General features: G+C 54.8%; 11 non-coding genes and 11 pseudogenes across 11 annotated transcripts; all 22 read right to left on the bottom strand.

The window, feature by feature from the left end:
• Nucleotides 1-345: 345 nt before the first annotated feature.
• Nucleotides 346-464, bottom strand: LOC126178125 (5S ribosomal RNA). The gene has a single exon (XR_007536040.1). It is a non-coding gene; the product is annotated as a 5S ribosomal RNA (ribosomal RNA).
• Nucleotides 465-1,312: 848 nt separating this feature from the next.
• Nucleotides 1,313-1,420, bottom strand: LOC126178714 (5S ribosomal RNA; annotated as a pseudogene).
• An 838-nt stretch (nucleotides 1,421-2,258) lies between these two features.
• LOC126178127 (5S ribosomal RNA) lies at nucleotides 2,259-2,377 on the bottom strand. Its single transcript, XR_007536041.1, has one exon. It is a non-coding gene; the product is annotated as a 5S ribosomal RNA (ribosomal RNA).
• Nucleotides 2,378-3,223: 846 nt separating this feature from the next.
• Nucleotides 3,224-3,331, bottom strand: LOC126178715 (5S ribosomal RNA; annotated as a pseudogene).
• Nucleotides 3,332-4,171: 840 nt separating this feature from the next.
• Nucleotides 4,172-4,290, bottom strand: LOC126178128 (5S ribosomal RNA). The gene has a single exon (XR_007536042.1). It is a non-coding gene; the product is annotated as a 5S ribosomal RNA (ribosomal RNA).
• Nucleotides 4,291-5,129: 839 nt separating this feature from the next.
• On the bottom strand, nucleotides 5,130-5,248 carry LOC126178129 (5S ribosomal RNA). Its single transcript, XR_007536043.1, has one exon. It is a non-coding gene; the product is annotated as a 5S ribosomal RNA (ribosomal RNA).
• An 842-nt stretch (nucleotides 5,249-6,090) lies between these two features.
• Nucleotides 6,091-6,198, bottom strand: LOC126178726 (5S ribosomal RNA; annotated as a pseudogene).
• An 837-nt stretch (nucleotides 6,199-7,035) lies between these two features.
• On the bottom strand, nucleotides 7,036-7,154 carry LOC126178323 (5S ribosomal RNA). The gene has a single exon (XR_007536230.1). It is a non-coding gene; the product is annotated as a 5S ribosomal RNA (ribosomal RNA).
• Nucleotides 7,155-7,992: 838 nt separating this feature from the next.
• LOC126178820 (5S ribosomal RNA) lies at nucleotides 7,993-8,100 on the bottom strand (annotated as a pseudogene).
• An 843-nt stretch (nucleotides 8,101-8,943) lies between these two features.
• LOC126178826 (5S ribosomal RNA) lies at nucleotides 8,944-9,051 on the bottom strand (annotated as a pseudogene).
• An 847-nt stretch (nucleotides 9,052-9,898) lies between these two features.
• Nucleotides 9,899-10,006, bottom strand: LOC126178738 (5S ribosomal RNA; annotated as a pseudogene).
• Nucleotides 10,007-10,845: 839 nt separating this feature from the next.
• LOC126178131 (5S ribosomal RNA) lies at nucleotides 10,846-10,964 on the bottom strand. Its single transcript, XR_007536045.1, has one exon. It is a non-coding gene; the product is annotated as a 5S ribosomal RNA (ribosomal RNA).
• An 837-nt stretch (nucleotides 10,965-11,801) lies between these two features.
• On the bottom strand, nucleotides 11,802-11,909 carry LOC126178827 (5S ribosomal RNA; annotated as a pseudogene).
• An 841-nt stretch (nucleotides 11,910-12,750) lies between these two features.
• Nucleotides 12,751-12,858, bottom strand: LOC126178828 (5S ribosomal RNA; annotated as a pseudogene).
• An 837-nt stretch (nucleotides 12,859-13,695) lies between these two features.
• On the bottom strand, nucleotides 13,696-13,814 carry LOC126178132 (5S ribosomal RNA). Its single transcript, XR_007536046.1, has one exon. It is a non-coding gene; the product is annotated as a 5S ribosomal RNA (ribosomal RNA).
• An 839-nt stretch (nucleotides 13,815-14,653) lies between these two features.
• On the bottom strand, nucleotides 14,654-14,761 carry LOC126178749 (5S ribosomal RNA; annotated as a pseudogene).
• Nucleotides 14,762-15,602: 841 nt separating this feature from the next.
• On the bottom strand, nucleotides 15,603-15,710 carry LOC126178761 (5S ribosomal RNA; annotated as a pseudogene).
• Nucleotides 15,711-16,551: 841 nt separating this feature from the next.
• On the bottom strand, nucleotides 16,552-16,659 carry LOC126178772 (5S ribosomal RNA; annotated as a pseudogene).
• An 839-nt stretch (nucleotides 16,660-17,498) lies between these two features.
• Nucleotides 17,499-17,617, bottom strand: LOC126178305 (5S ribosomal RNA). The gene has a single exon (XR_007536212.1). It is a non-coding gene; the product is annotated as a 5S ribosomal RNA (ribosomal RNA).
• An 836-nt stretch (nucleotides 17,618-18,453) lies between these two features.
• LOC126178134 (5S ribosomal RNA) lies at nucleotides 18,454-18,572 on the bottom strand. Its single transcript, XR_007536048.1, has one exon. It is a non-coding gene; the product is annotated as a 5S ribosomal RNA (ribosomal RNA).
• An 838-nt stretch (nucleotides 18,573-19,410) lies between these two features.
• Nucleotides 19,411-19,529, bottom strand: LOC126177988 (5S ribosomal RNA). The gene has a single exon (XR_007535910.1). It is a non-coding gene; the product is annotated as a 5S ribosomal RNA (ribosomal RNA).
• An 839-nt stretch (nucleotides 19,530-20,368) lies between these two features.
• LOC126178306 (5S ribosomal RNA) lies at nucleotides 20,369-20,487 on the bottom strand. The gene has a single exon (XR_007536213.1). It is a non-coding gene; the product is annotated as a 5S ribosomal RNA (ribosomal RNA).
• Nucleotides 20,488-20,760: the final 273 nt, after the last annotated feature.

Raw genomic sequence — 20,760 nt, forward strand, 5'->3', positions numbered from 1 at the left:
AGGGATCGACGGATGCAATAAAGTCGTCGGCGGGACGAGACGAGACGAGACGAGACGAGACGACTAAGGAATAAGTTCGTGGTTACAAATCAAATTTGGAACTCTACACTCCTACACAACAATAGGCGGTACGTATTTCAGAATTCACCTGCCGATTCGTACTGTTTTGTCGTTTTCAAAGTCTTCTTGGCAAACGTGGTTAGCACATTCTCCCTCAAACTGAGTTAATTACTGCATTTTCGTACCATTACAGTAGTTTAAAAGGCTTAAGGAAGCATCTTTGTCACAACAGAAAGGTAGTTTGAAAATTGGGCTGGCGACATAACAAAAAAAAAACAGGAAGGGAGCCCACAGCACCCGGGTTTCCCAGGCGGTCACCCATCCAAGTACTAGCCGGGCCCGATGATGCTTAACTTCGGTGATCGGACGAGAACCGGTGTATTCATCATGGTATGGCCGTTGGCCCTCATCTAATGTAGGAGCACGGCAGAATTAGCGTTCGGCTTTTCTCCCAACACACAAAATGTTAGTTTTCGGCCGCATTTGACGAAAGCGCTTCCTTCCGCAACCGCCAGTTCCTCGAGGACGGCGCGGGGAGGCGCGCCCGGCGTCCCAGCAGAGTGACGGCCGAATTGGCGGGCGCACCGCCGCGTGTGTGAGACGCACTGCTGCTCGTTGCACCCCCTGTCATTCGCTGGGCGCGTGCAGCCTTCGACACTAGCGGAGGACGCATCTTGTCCCTGGTGCTCAGCGGAGGGCCTGTGCGGGGTGCGCCAGTGTCGTGCTGGAGGGCCCACTGGTAGCGATGTGGGCTTCCTCGCCTCGCCTCGCCTCGCCTCACACCAGGTGTCTGCGTAGTTTGCAGTGCATTCGCACCATTCCTATCCCTGTCCCTGTCCCCGTCCCGACTTGTCCCGACTTTGCTCGACTGCCGCTCGCTGCCGCTCGGGTCGTGGTCCATATGACAGCGCAAGCACGACAAACGTCTGCGGGACGAGACGAGACGAGACGAGACGAGACGACTAAGGAATAAATTCGTGGTTACAAATCAAATTTGGAACTCTACACTCCTACACAACAATAGGCGGTGACGTATTTCAGAAATCACCTGCCGATTCGTACTGTTTTGTCGTTTTCAAAGTCTTCTTGGCAAACTTGGTTAGCACATTCTCCCTCAAACTGAGTTAATTACTGCATTTTCGTACCATTACAGTAGTTTAAAAGGCTTAAGGAAGCATCTTTGTCACAACAGAAAGGTAGTTTGAAAATTGGGCTGGCGACATAACAAAAAAAAAAAAAAAAACAGGAAGGGAGCCAACAGCACCCGGGTTTCCCAGGCGGTCACCCATCCAAGTACTAGCCGGGCCCGATGATGCTTAACTTCGGTGATCGGAGTATTCATCATGGTATGGCCGTTGGCGCTCATCTAATGTAGGAGCACGGCAGAATTCGCGTTCCGCTTTTCTCCCAACACACAAAATGTTAGTTTTCGGCCGCATTTGACGAAAGCGCTTCCTTCCGCAACCGCCAGTTCCTCGGGGACGGCGCGGGGAGGCGCGCCCGGCGTCCCAGCAGAGTGACGGCCGAATTGGCGGGCGCACCGCCGCGTGTGTGAGACGCACTGCTGCTCGTTGCACCCCCTGTCATTCGCTGGGCGCGTGCAGCCTTCGACACTAGCGGAGGACGCATCTTGTCCCTGGTGCTCAGCGGAGGGCCTGTGCGGGGTACGCCAGTGTCGTGCTGGAGGGCCCACTGGTAGCGATGTGGGCTTCCTCGCCTCGCCTCGCCTCACACCAGGTGTCTGCGTAGTTTGCAGTGCATTCGCACCATTCCTATCCCTGTCCCTGTCCCCGTCCCGACTTGTCCCGACTTTGCTCGACTGCCGCTCGCTGCCGCTCGGGTCGTGGTCCATATGACAGCGCAAGCACGACAAACGTCTGCGGGACGAGACGAGACGAGACGAGACGAGACGACTAAGGAATAAATTCGTGGTTACAAATCAAATTTGGAACTCTACACTCCTACACAACAATAGGCGGTACGTATTTCAGAATTCACCTGCCGATTCGTACTGTTTTGTCGTTTTCAAAGTCTTCTTGGCAAACGTGGTTAGCACATTCTCCCTCAAACTGAGTTAATTACTGCATTTTCGTACCATTACAGTAGTTTAAAAGGCTTAAGGAAGCATCTTTGTCACAACAGAAAGGTAGTTTGAAAATTGGGCTGGCGACATAACAAAAAAAAAAAAACAGGAAGGGAGCCCACAGCACCCGGGTTTCCCAGGCGGTCACCCATCCAAGTACTAGCCGGGCCCGATGATGCTTAACTTCGGTGATCGGACGAGAACCGGTGTATTCATCATGGTATGGCCGTTGGCCCTCATCTAATGTAGGAGCACGGCAGAATTAGCGTTCGGCTTTTCTCCCAACACACAAAATGTTAGTTTTCGGCCGCATTTGACGAAAGCGCTTCCTTCCGCAACCGCCAGTTCCTCGAGGACGGCGCGGGGAGGCGCGCCCGGCGTCCCAGCAGAGTGACGGCCGAATTGGCGGGCGCACCGCCGCGTGTGTGAGACGCACTGCTGCTCGTTGCACCCCCTGTCATTCGCTGGGCGCGTGCAGCCTTCGACACTAGCGGAGGACGCATCTTGTCCCTGGTGCTCAGCGGAGGGCCTGTGCGGGGTGCGCCAGTGTCGTGCTGGAGGGCCCACTGGTAGCGATGTGGGCTTCCTCGCCTCGCCTCGCCTCGCCTCACACCAGGTGTCTGCGTAGTTTGCAGTGCATTCGCACCATTCCTATCCCTGTCCCTGTCCCCGTCCCGACTTGTCCCGACTTTGCTCGACTGCCGCTCGCTGCCGCTCGGGTCGTGGTCCATATGACAGCGCAAGCACGACAAACGTCTGCGGGACGAGACGAGACGAGACGAGACGAGACGACTAAGGAATAAATTCGTGGTTACAAATCAAATTTGGAACTCTACACTCCTACACAACAATAGGCGGTGACGTATTTCAGAAATCACCTGCCGATTCGTACTGTTTTGTCGTTTTCAAAGTCTTCTTGGCAAACTTGGTTAGCACATTCTCCCTCAAACTGAGTTAATTACTGCATTTTCGTACCATTACAGTAGTTTAAAAGGCTTAAGGAAGCATCTTTGTCACAACAGAAAGGTAGTTTGAAAATTGGGCTGGCGACATAACAAAAAAAAAAAAAAACAGGAAGGGAGCCAACAGCACCCGGGTTTCCCAGGCGGTCACCCATCCAAGTACTAGCCGGGCCCGATGATGCTTAACTTCGGTGATCGGAGTATTCATCATGGTATGGCCGTTGGCGCTCATCTAATGTAGGAGCACGGCAGAATTCGCGTTCCGCTTTTCTCCCAACACACAAAATGTTAGTTTTCGGCCGCATTTGACGAAAGCGCTTCCTTCCGCAACCGCCAGTTCCTCGGGGACGGCGCGGGGAGGCGCGCCCGGCGTCCCAGCAGAGTGACGGCCGAATTGGCGGGCGCACCGCCGCGTGTGTGAGACGCACTGCTGCTCGTTGCACCCCCTGTCATTCGCTGGGCGCGTGCAGCCTTCGACACTAGCGGAGGACGCATCTTGTCCCTGGTGCTCAGCGGAGGGCCTGTGCGGGGTACGCCAGTGTCGTGCTGGAGGGCCCACTGGTAGCGATGTGGGCTTCCTCGCCTCGCCTCGCCTCACACCAGGTGTCTGCGTAGTTTGCAGTGCATTCGCACCATTCCTATCCCTGTCCCTGTCCCCGTCCCGACTTGTCCCGACTTTGCTCGACTGCCGCTCGCTGCCGCTCGGGTCGTGGTCCATATGACAGCGCAAGCACGACAAACGTCTGCGGGACGAGACGAGACGAGACGAGACGAGACGACTAAGGAATAAATTCGTGGTTACAAATCAAATTTGGAACTCTACACTCCTACACAACAATAGGCGGTACGTATTTCAGAATTCACCTGCCGATTCGTACTGTTTTGTCGTTTTCAAAGTCTTCTTGGCAAACTTGGTTAGCACATTCTCCCTCAAACTGAGTTAATTACTGCATTTTCGTACCATTACAGTAGTTTAAAAGGCTTAAGGAAGCATCTTTGTCACAACAGAAAGGTAGTTTGAAAATTGGGCTGGCGACATAACAAAAAAAAAAAAAAACAGGAAGGGAGCCCACAGCACCCGGGTTTCCCAGGCGGTCACCCATCCAAGTACTAGCCGGGCCCGATGATGCTTAACTTCGGTGATCGGACGAGAACCGGTGTATTCATCATGGTATGGCCGTTGGCGCTCATCTAATGTAGGAGCACGGCAGAATTCGCGTTCCGCTTTTCTCCCAACACACAAAATGTTAGTTTTCGGCCGCATTTGACGAAAGCGCTTCCTTCCGCAACCGCCAGTTCCTCGAGGACGGCGCGGGGAGGCGCGCCCGGCGTCCCAGCAGAGTGACGGCCGAATTGGCGGGCGCACCGCCGCGTGTGTGAGACGCACTGCTGCTCGTTGCACCCCCTGTCATTCGCTGGGCGCGTGCAGCCTTCGACACTAGCGGAGGACGCATCTTGTCCCTGGTGCTCAGCGGAGGGCCTGTGCGGGGTACGCCAGTGTCGTGCTGGAGGGCCCACTGGTAGCGATGTGGGCTTCCTCGCCTCGCCTCGCCTCACACCAGGTGTCTGCGTAGTTTGCAGTGCATTCGCACCATTCCTATCCCTGTCCCTGTCCCCGTCCCGACTTGTCCCGACTTTGCTCGACTGCCGCTCGCTGCCGCTCGGGTCGTGGTCCATATGACAGCGCAAGCACGACAAACGTCTGCGGGACGAGACGAGACGAGACGAGACGAGACGACTAAGGAATAAATTCGTGGTTACAAATCAAATTTGGAACTCTACACTCCTACACAACAATAGGCGGTACGTATTTCAGAATTCACCTGCCGATTCGTACTGTTTTGTCGTTTTCAAAGTCTTCTTGGCAAACTTGGTTAGCACATTCTCCCTCAAACTGAGTTAATTACTGCATTTTCGTACCATTACAGTAGTTTAAAAGGCTTAAGGAAGCATCTTTGTCACAACAGAAAGGTAGTTTGAAAATTGGGCTGGCGACATAACAAAAAAAAAAAAAACAGGAAGGGAGCCCACAGCACCCGGGTTTCCCAGGCGGTCACCCATCCAAGTACTAGCCGGGCCCGATGATGCTTAACTTCGGTGATCGGACGAGAACCGGTGTATTCATCATGGTATGGCCGTTGGCGCTCATCTAATGTAGGAGCACGGCAGAATTCGCGTTCCGCTTTTCTCCCAACACACAAAATGTTAGTTTTCGGCCGCATTTGACGAAAGCGCTTCCTTCCGCAACCGCCAGTTCCTCGAGGACGGCGCGGGGAGGCGCGCCCGGCGTCCCAGCAGAGTGACGGCCGAATTGGCGGGCGCACCGCCGCGTGTGTGAGACGCACTGCTGCTCGTTGCACCCCCTGTCATTCGCTGGGCGCGTGCAGCCTTCGACACTAGCGGAGGACGCATCTTGTCGCTGGTGTTCAGCGGAGGGCCTGTGCGGGGTGCGCCAGTGTCGTGCTGGAGGGCCCACTGGTAGCGATGTGGGCTTCCTCGCCTCGCCTCGCCTCACACCAGGTGTCTGCGTAGTTTGCAGTGCATTCGCACCATTCCTATCCCTGTCCCTGTCCCCGTCCCGACTTGTCCCGACTTTGCTCGACTGCCGCTCGCTGCCGCTCGGGTCGTGGTCCATATGACAGCGCAAGCACGACAAACGTCTGCGGGACGAGACGAGACGAGACGAGACGAGACGACTAAGGAATAAATTCGTGGTTACAAATCAAATTTGGAACTCTACACTCCTACACAACAATAGGCGGTGACGTATTTCAGAAATCACCTGCCGATTCGTACTGTTTTGTCGTTTTCAAAGTCTTCTTGGCAAACTTGGTTAGCACATTCTCCCTCAAACTGAGTTAATTACTGCATTTTCGTACCATTACAGTAGTTTAAAAGGCTTAAGGAAGCATCTTTGTCACAACAGAAAGGTAGTTTGAAAATTGGGCTGGCGACATAACAAAAAAAAAAAAAAAACAGGAAGGGAGCCAACAGCACCCGGGTTTCCCAGGCGGTCACCCATCCAAGTACTAGCCGGGCCCGATGATGCTTAACTTCGGTGATCGGAGTATTCATCATGGTATGGCCGTTGGCGCTCATCTAATGTAGGAGCACGGCAGAATTCGCGTTCCGCTTTTCTCCCAACACACAAAATGTTAGTTTTCGGCCGCATTTGACGAAAGCGCTTCCTTCCGCAACCGCCAGTTCCTCGGGGACGGCGCGGGGAGGCGCGCCCGGCGTCCCAGCAGAGTGACGGCCGAATTGGCGGGCGCACCGCCGCGTGTGTGAGACGCACTGCTGCTCGTTGCACCCCCTGTCATTCGCTGGGCGCGTGCAGCCTTCGACACTAGCGGAGGACGCATCTTGTCCCTGGTGCTCAGCGGAGGGCCTGTGCGGGGTACGCCAGTGTCGTGCTGGAGGGCCCACTGGTAGCGATGTGGGCTTCCTCGCCTCGCCTCGCCTCACACCAGGTGTCTGCGTAGTTTGCAGTGCATTCGCACCATTCCTATCCCTGTCCCTGTCCCCGTCCCGACTTGTCCCGACTTTGCTCGACTGCCGCTCGCTGCCGCTCGGGTCGTGGTCCATATGACAGCGCAAGCACGACAAACGTCTGCGGGACGAGACGAGACGAGACGAGACGAGACGACTAAGGAATAAATTCGTGGTTACAAATCAAATTTGGAACTCTACACTCCTACACAACAATAGGCGGTACGTATTTCAGAATTCACCTGCCGATTCGTACTGTTTTGTCGTTTTCAAAGTCTTCTTGGCAAACGTGGTTAGCACATTCTCCCTCAAACTGAGTTAATTACTGCATTTTCGTACCATTACAGTAGTTTAAAAGGCTTAAGGAAGCATCTTTGTCACAACAGAAAGGTAGTTTGAAAATTGGGCTGGCGACATAACAAAAAAAAAAAACAGGAAGGGAGCCCACAGCACCCGGGTTTCCCAGGCGGTCACCCATCCAAATACTAGCTGGGCCCGATGATGCTTAACTTCGGTGATCGGACGAGAACCGGTGTATTCATCATGGTATGGCCGTTGGCCCTCATCTAATGTAGGAGCACGGCAGAATTAGCGTTCGGCTTTTCTCCCAACACACAAAATGTTAGTTTTCGGCCGCATTTGACGAAAGCGCTTCCTTCCGCAACCGCCAGTTCCTCGGGGACGGCGCGGGGAGGCGCGCCCGGCGTCCCAGCAGAGTGACGGCCGAATTGGCGGGCGCACCGCCGCGTGTGTGAGACGCACTGCTGCTCGTTGCACCCCCTGTCATTCGCTGGGCGCGTGCAGCCTTCGACACTAGCGGAGGACGCATCTTGTCGCTGGTGTTCAGCGGAGGGCCTGTGCGGGGTGCGCCAGTGTCGTGCTGGAGGGCCCACTGGTAGCGATGTGGGCTTCCTCGCCTCGCCTCGCCTCACACCAGGTGTCTGCGTAGTTTGCAGTGCATTCGCACCATTCCTATCCCTGTCCCTGTCCCCGTCCCGACTTGTCCCGACTTTGCTCGACTGCCGCTCGCTGCCGCTCGGGTCGTGGTCCATATGACAGCGCAAGCACGACAAACGTCTGCGGGACGAGACGAGACGAGACGAGACGAGACGACTAAGGAATAAATTCGTGGTTACAAATCAAATTTGGAACTCTACACTCCTACACAACAATAGGCGGTGACGTATTTCAGAAATCACCTGCCGATTCGTACTGTTTTGTCGTTTTCAAAGTCTTCTTGGCAAACTTGGTTAGCACATTCTCCCTCAAACTGAGTTAATTATTGCATTTTCGTACCATTACAGTAGTTTAAAAGGCTTAAGGAAGCATCTTTGTCACAACAGAAAGGTAGTTTGAAAATTGGGCTGGCGACATAACAAAAAAAAAAAACAGGAAGGGAGCCCACAGCACCCGGGTTTCCCAGGCGGTCACCCATCCAAGTACTAGCCGGGCCCGATGATGCTTAACTTCGGTGATCGGAGTATTCATCATGGTATGGCCGTTGGCGCTCATCTAATGTAGGAGCACGGCAGAATTCGCGTTCCGCTTTTCTCCCAACACACAAAATGTTAGTTTTCGGCCGCATTTGACGAAAGCGCTTCCTTCCGCAACCGCCAGTTCCTCGAGGACGGCGCGGGGAGGCGCGCCCGGCGTCCCAGCAGAGTGACGGCCGAATTGGCGGGCGCACCGCCGCGTGTGTGAGACGCACTGCTGCTCGTTGCACCCCCTGTCATTCGCTGGGCGCGTGCAGCCTTCGACACTAGCGGAGGACGCATCTTGTCCCTGGTGCTCAGCGGAGGGCCTGTGCGGGGTGCGCCAGTGTCGTGCTGGAGGGCCCACTGGTAGCGATGTGGGCTTCCTCGCCTCGCCTCGCCTCACACCAGGTGTCTGCGTAGTTTGCAGTGCATTCGCACCATTCCTATCCCTGTCCCTGTCCCCGTCCCGACTTGTCCCGACTTTGCTCGACTGCCGCTCGCTGCCGCTCGGGTCGTGGTCCATATGACAGCGCAAGCACGACAAAAGTCTGCGGGACGAGACGAGACGAGACGAGACGAGACGAGACGACTAAGGAATAAATTCGTGGTTACAAATCAAATTTGGAACTCTACACTCCTACACAACAATAGGCGGTACGTATTTCAGAATTCACCTGCCGATTCGTACTGTTTTGTCGTTTTCAAAGTCTTCTTGGCAAACGTGGTTAGCACATTCTCCCTCAAACTGAGTTAATTACTGCATTTTCGTACCATTACAGTAGTTTAAAAGGCTTAAGGAAGCATCTTTGTCACAACAGAAAGGTAGTTTGAAAATTGGGCTGGCGACATAACAAAAAAAAAAAAACAGGAAGGGAGCCCACAGCACCCGGGTTTCCCAGGCGGTCACCCATCCAAGTACTAGCCGGGCCCGATGATGCTTAACTTCGGTGATCGGAGTATTCATCATGGTATGGCCGTTGGCGCTCATCTAATGTAGGAGCACGGCAGAATTCGCGTTCCGCTTTTCTCCCAACACACAAAATGTTAGTTTTCGGCCGCATTTGACGAAAGCGCTTCCTTCCGCAACCGCCAGTTCCTCGAGGACGGCGCGGGGAGGCGCGCCCGGCGTCCCAGCAGAGTGACGGCCGAATTGGCGGGCGCACCGCCGCGTGTGTGAGACGCACTGCTGCTCGTTGCACCCCCTGTCATTCGCTGGGCGCGTGCAGCCTTCGACACTAGCGGAGGACGCATCTTGTCCCTGGTGCTCAGCGGAGGGCCTGTGCGGGGTGCGCCAGTGTCGTGCTGGAGGGCCCACTGGTAGCGATGTGGGCTTCCTCGCCTCGCCTCGCCTCGCCTCACACCAGGTGTCTGCGTAGTTTGCAGTGCATTCGCACCATTCCTATCCCTGTCCCTGTCCCCGTCCCGACTTGTCCCGACTTTGCTCGACTGCCGCTCGCTGCCGCTCGGGTCGTGGTCCATATGACAGCGCAAGCACGACAAACGTCTGCGGGACGAGACGAGACGAGACGAGACGAGACGACTAAGGAATAAATTCGTGGTTACAAATCAAATTTGGAACTCTACACTCCTACACAACAATAGGCGGTGACGTATTTCAGAAATCACCTGCCGATTCGTACTGTTTTGTCGTTTTCAAAGTCTTCTTGGCAAACTTGGTTAGCACATTCTCCCTCAAACTGAGTTAATTACTGCATTTTCGTACCATTACAGTAGTTTAAAAGGCTTAAGGAAGCATCTTTGTCACAACAGAAAGGTAGTTTGAAAATTGGGCTGGCGACATAACAAAAAAAAAAAAAAAACAGGAAGGGAGCCAACAGCACCCGGGTTTCCCAGGCGGTCACCCATCCAAGTACTAGCCGGGCCCGATGATGCTTAACTTCGGTGATCGGAGTATTCATCATGGTATGGCCGTTGGCGCTCATCTAATGTAGGAGCACGGCAGAATTCGCGTTCCGCTTTTCTCCCAACACACAAAATGTTAGTTTTCGGCCGCATTTGACGAAAGCGCTTCCTTCCGCAACCGCCAGTTCCTCGGGGACGGCGCGGGGAGGCGCGCCCGGCGTCCCAGCAGAGTGACGGCCGAATTGGCGGGCGCACCGCCGCGTGTGTGAGACGCACTGCTGCTCGTTGCACCCCCTGTCATTCGCTGGGCGCGTGCAGCCTTCGACACTAGCGGAGGACGCATCTTGTCCCTGGTGCTCAGCGGAGGGCCTGTGCGGGGTACGCCAGTGTCGTGCTGGAGGGCCCACTGGTAGCGATGTGGGCTTCCTCGCCTCGCCTCGCCTCACACCAGGTGTCTGCGTAGTTCGCAGTGCATTCGCACCATTCCTATCCCTGTCCCTGTCCCCGTCCCGACTTGTCCCGACTTTGCTCGACTGCCGCTCGCTGCCGCTCGGGTCGTGGTCCATATGACAGCGCAAGCACGACAAACGTCTGCGGGACGAGACGAGACGAGACGAGACGAGACGACTAAGGAATAAATTCGTGGTTACAAATCAAATTTGGAACTCTACACTCCTACACAACAATAGGCGGTACGTATTTCAGAATTCACCTGCCGATTCGTACTGTTTTGTCGTTTTCAAAGTCTTCTTGGCAAACGTGGTTAGCACATTCTCCCTCAAACTGAGTTAATTACTGCATTTTCGTACCACTACAGTAGTTTAAAAGGCTTAAGGAAGCATCTTTGTCACAACAGAAAGGTAGTTTGAAAATTGGGCTGGCGACATAACAAAAAAAAAAAAAACAGGAAGGGAGCCCACAGCACCCGGGTTTCCCAGGCGGTCACCCATCCAAGTACTAGCCGGGCCCGATGATGCTTAACTTCGGTGATCGGACGAGAACCGGTGTATTCATCATGGTATGGCCGTTGGCGCTCATCTAATGTAGGAGCACGGCAGAATTCGCGTTCCGCTTTTCTCCCAACACACAAAATGTTAGTTTTCGGCCGCATTTGACGAAAGCGCTTCCTTCCGCAACCGCCAGTTCCTCGAGGACGGCGCGGGGAGGCGCGCCCGGCGTCCCAGCAGAGTGACGGCCGAATTGGCGGGCGCACCGCCGCGTGTGTGAGACGCACTGCTGCTCGTTGCACCCCCTGTCATTCGCTGGGCGCGTGCAGCCTTCGACACTAGCGGAGGACGCATCTTGTCCCTGGTGCTCAGCGGAGGGCCTGTGCGGGGTGCGCCAGTGTCGTGCTGGAGGGCCCACTGGTAGCGATGTGGGCTTCCTCGCCTCGCCTCGCCTCACACCAGGTGTCTGCGTAGTTTGCAGTGCATTCGCACCATTCCTATCCCTGTCCCTGTCCCCGTCCCGACTTGTCCCGACTTTGCTCGACTGCCGCTCGCTGCCGCTCGGGTCGTGGTCCATATGACAGCGCAAGCACGACAAACGTCTGCGGGACGAGACGAGACGAGACGAGACGAGACGACTAAGGAATAAATTCGTGGTTACAAATCAAATTTGGAACTCTACACTCCTACACAACAATAGGCGGTACGTATTTCAGAATTCACCTGCCGATTCGTACTGTTTTGTCGTTTTCAAAGTCTTCTTGGCAAACGTGGTTAGCACATTCTCCCTCAAACTGAGTTAATTACTGCATTTTCGTACCATTACAGTAGTTTAAAAGGCTTAAGGAAGCATCTTTGTCACAACAGAAAGGTAGTTTGAAAATTGGGCTGGCGACATAACAAAAAAAAAAAACAGGAAGGGAGCCCACAGCACCCGGGTTTCCCAGGCGGTCACCCATCCAAGTACTAGCCGGGCCCGATGATGCTTAACTTCGGTGATCGGAGTATTCATCATGGTATGGCCGTTGGCGCTCATCTAATGTAGGAGCACGGCAGAATTCGCGTTCCGCTTTTCTCCCAACACACAAAATGTTAGTTTTCGGCCGCATTTGACGAAAGCGCTTCCTTCCGCAACCGCCAGTTCCTCGAGGACGGCGCGGGGAGGCGCGCCCGGCGTCCCAGCAGAGTGACGGCCGAATTGGCGGGCGCACCGCCGCGTGTGTGAGACGCACTGCTGCTCGTTGCACCCCCTGTCATTCGCTGGGCGCGTGCAGCCTTCGACACTAGCGGAGGACGCATCTTGTCCCTGGTGCTCAGCGGAGGGCCTGTGCGGGGTGCGCCAGTGTCGTGCTGGAGGGCCCACTGGTAGCGATGTGGGCTTCCTCGCCTCGCCTCGCCTCACACCAGGTGTCTGCGTAGTTTGCAGTGCATTCGCACCATTCCTATCCCTGTCCCTGTCCCCGTCCCGACTTGTCCCGACTTTGCTCGACTGCCGCTCGCTGCCGCTCGGGTCGTGGTCCATATGACAGCGCAAGCACGACAAACGTCTGCGGGACGAGACGAGACGAGACGAGACGAGACGACTAAGGAATAAATTCGTGGTTACAAATCAAATTTGGAACTCTACACTCCTACACAACAATAGGCGGTGACGTATTTCAGAAATCACCTGCCGATTCGTACTGTTTTGTCGTTTTCAAAGTCTTCTTGGCAAACTTGGTTAGCACATTCTCCCTCAAACTGAGTTAATTATTGCATTTTCGTACCATTACAGTAGTTTAAAAGGCTTAAGGAAGCATCTTTGTCACAACAGAAAGGTAGTTTGAAAATTGGGCTGGCGACATAACAAAAAAAAAAAAAAACAGGAAGGGAGCCCACAGCACCCGGGTTTCCCAGGCGGTCACCCATCCAAGTACTAGCCGGGCCCGATGATGCTTAACTTCGGTGATCGGAGTATTCATCATGGTATGGCCGTTGGCGCTCATCTAATGTAGGAGCACGGCAGAATTCGCGTTCCGCTTTTCTCCCAACACACAAAATGTTAGTTTTCGGCCGCATTTGACGAAAGCGCTTCCTTCCGCAACCGCCAGTTCCTCGAGGACGGCGCGGGGAGGCGCGCCCGGCGTCCCAGCAGAGTGACGGCCGAATTGGCGGGCGCACCGCCGCGTGTGTGAGACGCACTGCTGCTCGTTGCACCCCCTGTCATTCGCTGGGCGCGTGCAGCCTTCGACACTAGCGGAGGACGCATCTTGTCCCTGGTGCTCAGCGGAGGGCCTGTGCGGGGTGCGCCAGTGTCGTGCTGGAGGGCCCACTGGTAGCGATGTGGGCTTCCTCGCCTCGCCTCGCCTCACACCAGGTGTCTGCGTAGTTTGCAGTGCATTCGCACCATTCCTATCCCTGTCCCTGTCCCCGTCCCGACTTGTCCCGACTTCGCTCGACTGCCGCTCGCTGCCGCTCGGGTCGTGGTCCATATGACAGCGCAAGCACGACAAAAGTCTGCGGGACGAGACGAGACGAGACGAGACGAGACGACTAAGGAATAAATTCGTGGTTACAAATCAAATTTGGAACTCTACACTCCTACACAACAATAGGCGGTACGTATTTCAGAATTCACCTGCCGATTCGTACTGTTTTGTCGTTTTCAAAGTCTTCTTGGCAAACGTGGTTAGCACATTCTCCCTCAAACTGAGTTAATTACTGCATTTTCGTACCATTACAGTAGTTTAAAAGGCTTAAGGAAGCATCTTTGTCACAACAGAAAGGTAGTTTGAAAATTGGGCTGGCGACATAACAAAAAAAAAAAACAGGAAGGGAGCCCACAGCACCCGGGTTTCCCAGGCGGTCACCCATCCAAGTACTAGCCGGGCCCGATGATGCTTAACTTCGGTGATCGGACGAGAACCGGTGTATTCATCATGGTATGGCCGTTGGCCCTCATCTAATGTAGGAGCACGGCAGAATTAGCGTTCGGCTTTTCTCCCAACACACAAAATGTTAGTTTTCGGCCGCATTTGACGAAAGCGCTTCCTTCCGCAACCGCCAGTTCCTCGAGGACGGCGCGGGGAGGCGCGCCCGGCGTCCCAGCAGAGTGACGGCCGAATTGGCGGGCGCACCGCCGCGTGTGTGAGACGCACTGCTGCTCGTTGCACCCCCTGTCATTCGCTGGGCGCGTGCAGCCTTCGACACTAGCGGAGGACGCATCTTGTCCCTGGTGCTCAGCGGAGGGCCTGTGCGGGGTGCGCCAGTGTCGTGCTGGAGGGCCCACTGGTAGCGATGTGGGCTTCCTCGCCTCGCCTCGCCTCACACCAGGTGTCTGCGTAGTTTGCAGTGCATTCGCACCATTCCTATCCCTGTCCCTGTCCCCGTCCCGACTTGTCCCGACTTTGCTCGACTGCCGCTCGCTGCCGCTCGGGTCGTGGTCCATATGACAGCGCAAGCACGACAAACGTCTGCGGGACGAGACGAGACGAGACGAGACGAGAAGACTAAGGAATAAATTCGTGGTTACAAATCAAATTTGGAACTCTACACTCCTACACAACAATAGGCGGTGACGTATTTCAGAAATCACCTGCCGATTCGTACTGTTTTGTCGTTTTCAAAGTCTTCTTGGCAAACTTGGTTAGCACATTCTCCCTCAAACTGAGTTAATTATTGCATTTTCGTACCATTACAGTAGTTTAAAAGGCTTAAGGAAGCATCTTTGTCACAACAGAAAGGTAGTTTGAAAATTGGGCTGGCGACATAACAAAAAAAAAAAAACAGGAAGGGAGCCAACAGCACCCGGGTTTCCCAGGCGGTCACCCATCCAAGTACTAGCCGGGCCCGATGATGCTTAACTTCGGTGATCGGAGTATTCATCATGGTATGGCCGTTGGCGCTCATCTAATGTAGGAGCACGGCAGAATTCGCGTTCGGCTTTTCTCCCAACACACAAAATGTTAGTTTTCGGCCGCATTTGACGAAAGCGCTTCCTTCCGCAACCGCCAGTTCCTCGAGGACGGCGCGGGGAGGCGCGCCCGGCGTCCCAGCAGAGTGACGGCCGATTTGGCGGGCGCACCGCCGCGTGTGTGAGACGCACTGCTGCTCGTTGCACCCCCTGTCATTCGCTGGGCGCGTGCAGCCTTCGACACTAGCGGAGGACGCATCTTGTCCCTGGTGCTCAGCGGAGGGCCTGTGCGGGGTGCGCCAGTGTCGTGCTGGAGGGCCCACTGGTAGCGATGTGGGCTTCCTCGCCTCGCCTCGCCTCACACCAGGTGTCTGCGTAGTTTGCAGTGCATTCGCACCATTCCTATCCCTGTCCCTGTCCCCGTCCCGACTTGTCCCGACTTTGCTCGACTGCCGCTCGCTGCCGCTCGGGTCGTGGTCCATATGACAGCGCAAGCACGACAAACGTCTGCGGGACGAGACGAGACGAGACGAGACGAGAAGACTAAGGAATAAATTCGTGGTTACAAATCAAATTTGGAACTCTACACTCCTACACAACAATAGGCGGTGACGTATTTCAGAAATCACCTGCCGATTCGTACTGTTTTGTCGTTTTCAAAGTCTTCTTGGCAAACTTGGTTAGCACATTCTCCCTCAAACTGAGTTAATTATTGCATTTTCGTACCATTACAGTAGTTTAAAAGGCTTAAGGAAGCATCTTTGTCACAACAGAAAGGTAGTTTGAAAATTGGGCTGGCGACATAACAAAAAAAAAAAAAAACAGGAAGGGAGCCAACAGCACCCGGGTTTCCCAGGCGGTCACCCATCCAAGTACTAGCCGGGCCCGATGATGCTTAACTTCGGTGATCGGAGTATTCATCATGGTATGGCCGTTGGCGCTCATCTAATGTAGGAGCACGGCAGAATTCGCGTTCGGCTTTTCTCCCAACACACAAAATGTTAGTTTTCGGCCGCATTTGACGAAAGCGCTTCCTTCCGCAACCGCCAGTTCCTCGAGGACGGCGCGGGGAGGCGCGCCCGGCGTCCCAGCAGAGTGACGGCCGATTTGGCGGGCGCACCGCCGCGTGTGTGAGACGCACTGCTGCTCGTTGCACCCCCTGTCATTCGCTGGGCGCGTGCAGCCTTCGACACTAGCGGAGGACGCATCTTGTCCCTGGTGCTCAGCGGAGGGCCTGTGCGGGGTGCGCCAGTGTCGTGCTGGAGGGCCCACTGGTAGCGATGTGGGCTTCCTCGCCTCGCCTCGCCTCACACCAGGTGTCTGCGTAGTTTGCAGTGCATTCGCACCATTCCTATCCCTGTCCCTGTCCCCGTCCCGACTTGTCCCGACTTTGCTCGACTGCCGCTCGCTGCCGCTCGGGTCGTGGTCCATATGACAGCGCAAGCACGACAAACGTCTGCGGGACGAGACGAGACGAGACGAGACGAGAAGACTAAGGAATAAATTCGTGGTTACAAATCAAATTTGGAACTCTACACTCCTACACAACAATAGGCGGTGACGTATTTCAGAAATCACCTGCCGATTCGTACTGTTTTGTCGTTTTCAAAGTCTTCTTGGCAAACTTGGTTAGCACATTCTCCCTCAAACTGAGTTAATTATTGCATTTTCGTACCATTACAGTAGTTTAAAAGGCTTAAGGAAGCATCTTTGTCACAACAGAAAGGTAGTTTGAAAATTGGGCTGGCGACATAACAAAAAAAAAAAAAAACAGGAAGGGAGCCAACAGCACCCGGGTTTCCCAGGCGGTCACCCATCCAAGTACTAGCCGGGCCCGATGATGCTTAACTTCGGTGATCGGAGTATTCATCATGGTATGGCCGTTGGCGCTCATCTAATGTAGGAGCACGGCAGAATTCGCGTTCGGCTTTTCTCCCAACACACAAAATGTTAGTTTTCGGCCGCATTTGACGAAAGCGCTTCCTTCCGCAACCGCCAGTTCCTCGAGGACGGCGCGGGGAGGCGCGCCCGGCGTCCCAGCAGAGTGACGGCCGATTTGGCGGGCGCACCGCCGCGTGTGTGAGACGCACTGCTGCTCGTTGCACCCCCTGTCATTCGCTGGGCGCGTGCAGCCTTCGACACTAGCGGAGGACGCATCTTGTCCCTGGTGCTCAGCGGAGGGCCTGTGCGGGGTGCGCCAGTGTCGTGCTGGAGGGCCCACTGGTAGCGATGTGGGCTTCCTCGCCTCGCCTCGCCTCACACCAGGTGTCTGCGTAGTTTGCAGTGCATTCGCACCATTCCTATCCCTGTCCCTGTCCCCGTCCCGACTTGTCCCGACTTTGCTCGACTGCCGCTCGCTGCCGCTCGGGTCGTGGTCCATATGACAGCGCAAGCACGACAAACGTCTGCGGGACGAGACGAGACGAGACGAGACGAGACGACTAAGGAATAAATTCTGGTTACAAATCAAATTTGGAACTCTACACTCCTACACAACAATAGGCGGTACGTATTTCAGAATTCACCTGCCGATTCGTACTGTTTTGTCGTTTTCAAAGTCTTCTTGGCAAACGTGGTTAGCACATTCTCCCTCAAACTGAGTTAATTACTGCATTTTCGTACCATTACAGTAGTTTAAAAGGCTTAAGGAAGCATCTTTGTCACAACAGAAAGGTAGTTTGAAAATTGGGCTGGCGACATAACAAAAAAAAAAAAAAACAGGAAGGGAGCCCACAGCACCCGGGTTTCCCAGGCGGTCACCCATCCAAGTGCTAGCCGGGCCCGATGATGCTTAACTTCGGTGATCGGACGAGAACCGGTGTATTCATCATGGTATGGCCGTTGGCCCTCATCTAATGTAGGAGCACGGCAGAATTAGCGTTCGGCTTTTCTCCCAACACACAAAATGTTAGTTTTCGGCCGCATTTGACGAAAGCGCTTCCTTCCGCAACCGCCAGTTCCTCGAGGACGGCGCGGGGAGGCGCGCCCGGCGTCCCAGCAGAGTGACGGCCGAATTGGCGGGCGCACCGCCGCGTGTGTGAGACGCACTGCTGCTCGTTGCACCCCCTGTCATTCGCTGGGCGCGTGCAGCCTTCGACACTAGCGGAGGACGCATCTTGTCCCTGGTGCTCAGCGGAGGGCCTGTGCGGGGTGCGCCAGTGTCGTGCTGGAGGGCCCACTGGTAGCGATGTGGGCTTCCTCGCCTCGCCTCGCCTCACACCAGGTGTCTGCGTAGTTTGCAGTGCATTCGCACCATTCCTATCCCTGTCCCTGTCCCCGTCCCGACTTGTCCCGACTTTGCTCGACTGCCGCTCGCTGCCGCTCGGGTCGTGGTCCATATGACAGCGCAAGCACGACAAACGTCTGCGGGACGAGACGAGACGAGACGAGACGAGACGACTAAGGAATAAATTCGTGGTTACAAATCAAATTTGGAACTCTACACTCCTACACAACAATAGGCGGTGACGTATTTCAGAAATCACCTGCCGATTCGTACTGTTTTGTCGTTTTCAAAGTCTTCTTGGCAAACTTGGTTAGCACATTCTCCCTCAAACTGAGTTAATTATTGCATTTTCGTACCATTACAGTAGTTTAAAAGGCTTAAGGAAGCATCTTTGTCACAACAGAAAGGTAGTTTGAAAATTGGGCTGGCGACATAACAAAAAAAAAACAGGAAGGGAGCCAACAGCAGCCGGGTTTCCCAGGCGGTCACCCATCCAAGTACTAGCCGGGCCCGATGATGCTTAACTTCGGTGATCGGACGAGAACCGGTGTATTCATCATGGTATGGCCGTTGGCCCTCATCTAATGTAGGAGCACGGCAGAATTCGCGTTCGGCTTTTCTCCCAACACACAAAATGTTAGTTTTCGGCCGCATTTGACGAAAGCGCTTCCTTCCGCAACCGCCAGTTCCTCGAGGACGGCGCGGGGAGGCGCGCCCGGCGTCCCAGCAGAGTGACGACCGAATTGGCGGGCGCACCGCCGCGTGTGTGAGACGCACTGCTGCTCGTTGCACCCCCTGTCATTCGCTGGGCGCGTGCAGGGTTCGACACTAGCGGAGGACGCATCTTGTCCCTGGTGTTCAGCGGAGGGCCTGTGCGGGGTGCGCCAGTGTCGTGCTGGAGGGCCCACTGGTAGCGATGTGGGCTTCCTCGCCTCGCCTCGCCTCACACCAGGTGTCTGCGTAGTTTGCAGTGCATTCGCACTATTCCTATCCCTGTCCCTGTCCCCGTCCCGACTTGTCCCGACTTTGCTCGACTGCCGCTCGCTGCCGCTCGGGTCGTGGTCCATATGACAGCGCAAGCACGACAAACGTCTACGGGACGAGACGAGACGAGACGAGACGAGACGACTAAGGAATAAATTCGTGGTTACAAATCAAATTTGGAACTCTACACTCCTACACAACAATAGGCGGTGACGTATTTCAGAAATCACCTGCCGATTCGTACTGTTTTGTCGTTTTCAAAGTCTTCTTGGCAAACTTGGTTAGCACATTCTCCCTCAAACTGAGTTAATTACTGCATTTTCGTACCATTACAGTAGTTTAAAAGGCTTAAGGAAGCATCTTTGTCACAACAGAAAGGTAGTTTGAAAATTGGGCTGGCGACATAACAAAAAAAAAAAACAGGAAGGGAGCCAACAGCACCCGGGTTTCCCAGGCGGTCACCCATCCAAGTACTAGCCGGGCCCGATGATGCTTAACTTCGGTGATCGGACGAGAACCGGTGTATTCATCATGGTATGGCCGTTGGCGCTCATCTAATGTAGGAGCACGGCAGAATTCGCGTTCGGCTTTTCTCCCAACACACAAAATGTTAGTTTTCGGCCGCATTTGACGAAAGCGCTTCCTTCCGCAACCGCCAGTTCCTCGAGGACGGCGCGGGGAGGCGCGCCCGGCGTCCCAGCAGAGTGACGGCCGAATTGGCGGGCGCACCGCCGCGTGTGTGAGACGCACTGCTGCTCGTTGCACCCCCTGTCATTCGCTGGGCGCGTGCAGCCTTCGACACTAGCGGAGGACGCATCTTGTCCCTGGTGCTCAGCGGAGGGCCTGTGCGGGGTGCGCCAGTGTCGTGCTGGAGGGCCCACTGGTAGCGATGTGGGCTTCCTCGCCTCGCCTCGCCTCACACCAGGTGTCTGCGTAGTTTGCAGTGCATTCGCACCATTCCTATCCCTGTCCCTGTCCCCGTCCCGACTTGTCCCGACTTTGCTCGACTGCCGCTCGCTGCCGCTCGGGTCGTGGTCCATATGACAGCGCAAGCACGACAAACGTCTGCGGGACGAGACGAGACGAGACGAGACGAGACGACTAAGGAATAAATTCGTGGTTACAAATCAAATTTGGAACTCTACACTCCTACACAACAATAGGCGGTACGTATTTCAGAATTCACCTGCCGATTCGTACTGTTTTGTCGTTTTCAAAGTCTTCTTGGCAAACGTGGTTAGCACATTCTCCCTCAAACTGAGTTAATTACTGCATTTTCGTACCATTACAGTAGTTTAAAAGGCTTAAGGAAGCATCTTTGTCACAACAGAAAGGTAGTTTGAAAATTGGGCTGGCGACATAACAAAAAAAAAAAAAACAGGAAGGGAGCCCACAGCACCCGGGTTTCCCAGGCGGTCACCCATCCAAGTGCTAGCCGGGCCCGATGATGCTTAACTTCGGTGATCGGACGAGAACCGGTGTATTCATCATGGTATGGCCGTTGGCCCTCATCTAATGTAGGAGCACGGCAGAATTAGCGTTCGGCTTTTCTCCCAACACACAAAATGTTAGTTTTCGGCCGCATTTGACGAAAGCGCTTCCTTCCGCAACCGCCAGTTCCTCGAGGACGGCGCGGGGAGGCGCGCCCGGCGTCCCAGCAGAGTGACGGCCGAATTGGCGGGCGCACCGCCGCGTGTGTGAGACGCACTGCTGCTCGTTGCACCCCCTGTCATTCGCTGGGCGCGTGCAGCCTTCGACACTAGCGGAGGACGCATCTTG

The sequence above is a fragment of the Schistocerca cancellata genome, chromosome 3 (assembly GCF_023864275.1).
Source record: "Schistocerca cancellata isolate TAMUIC-IGC-003103 chromosome 3, iqSchCanc2.1, whole genome shotgun sequence".
Classification (NCBI taxonomy): domain Eukaryota; kingdom Metazoa; phylum Arthropoda; class Insecta; order Orthoptera; family Acrididae; genus Schistocerca; species Schistocerca cancellata.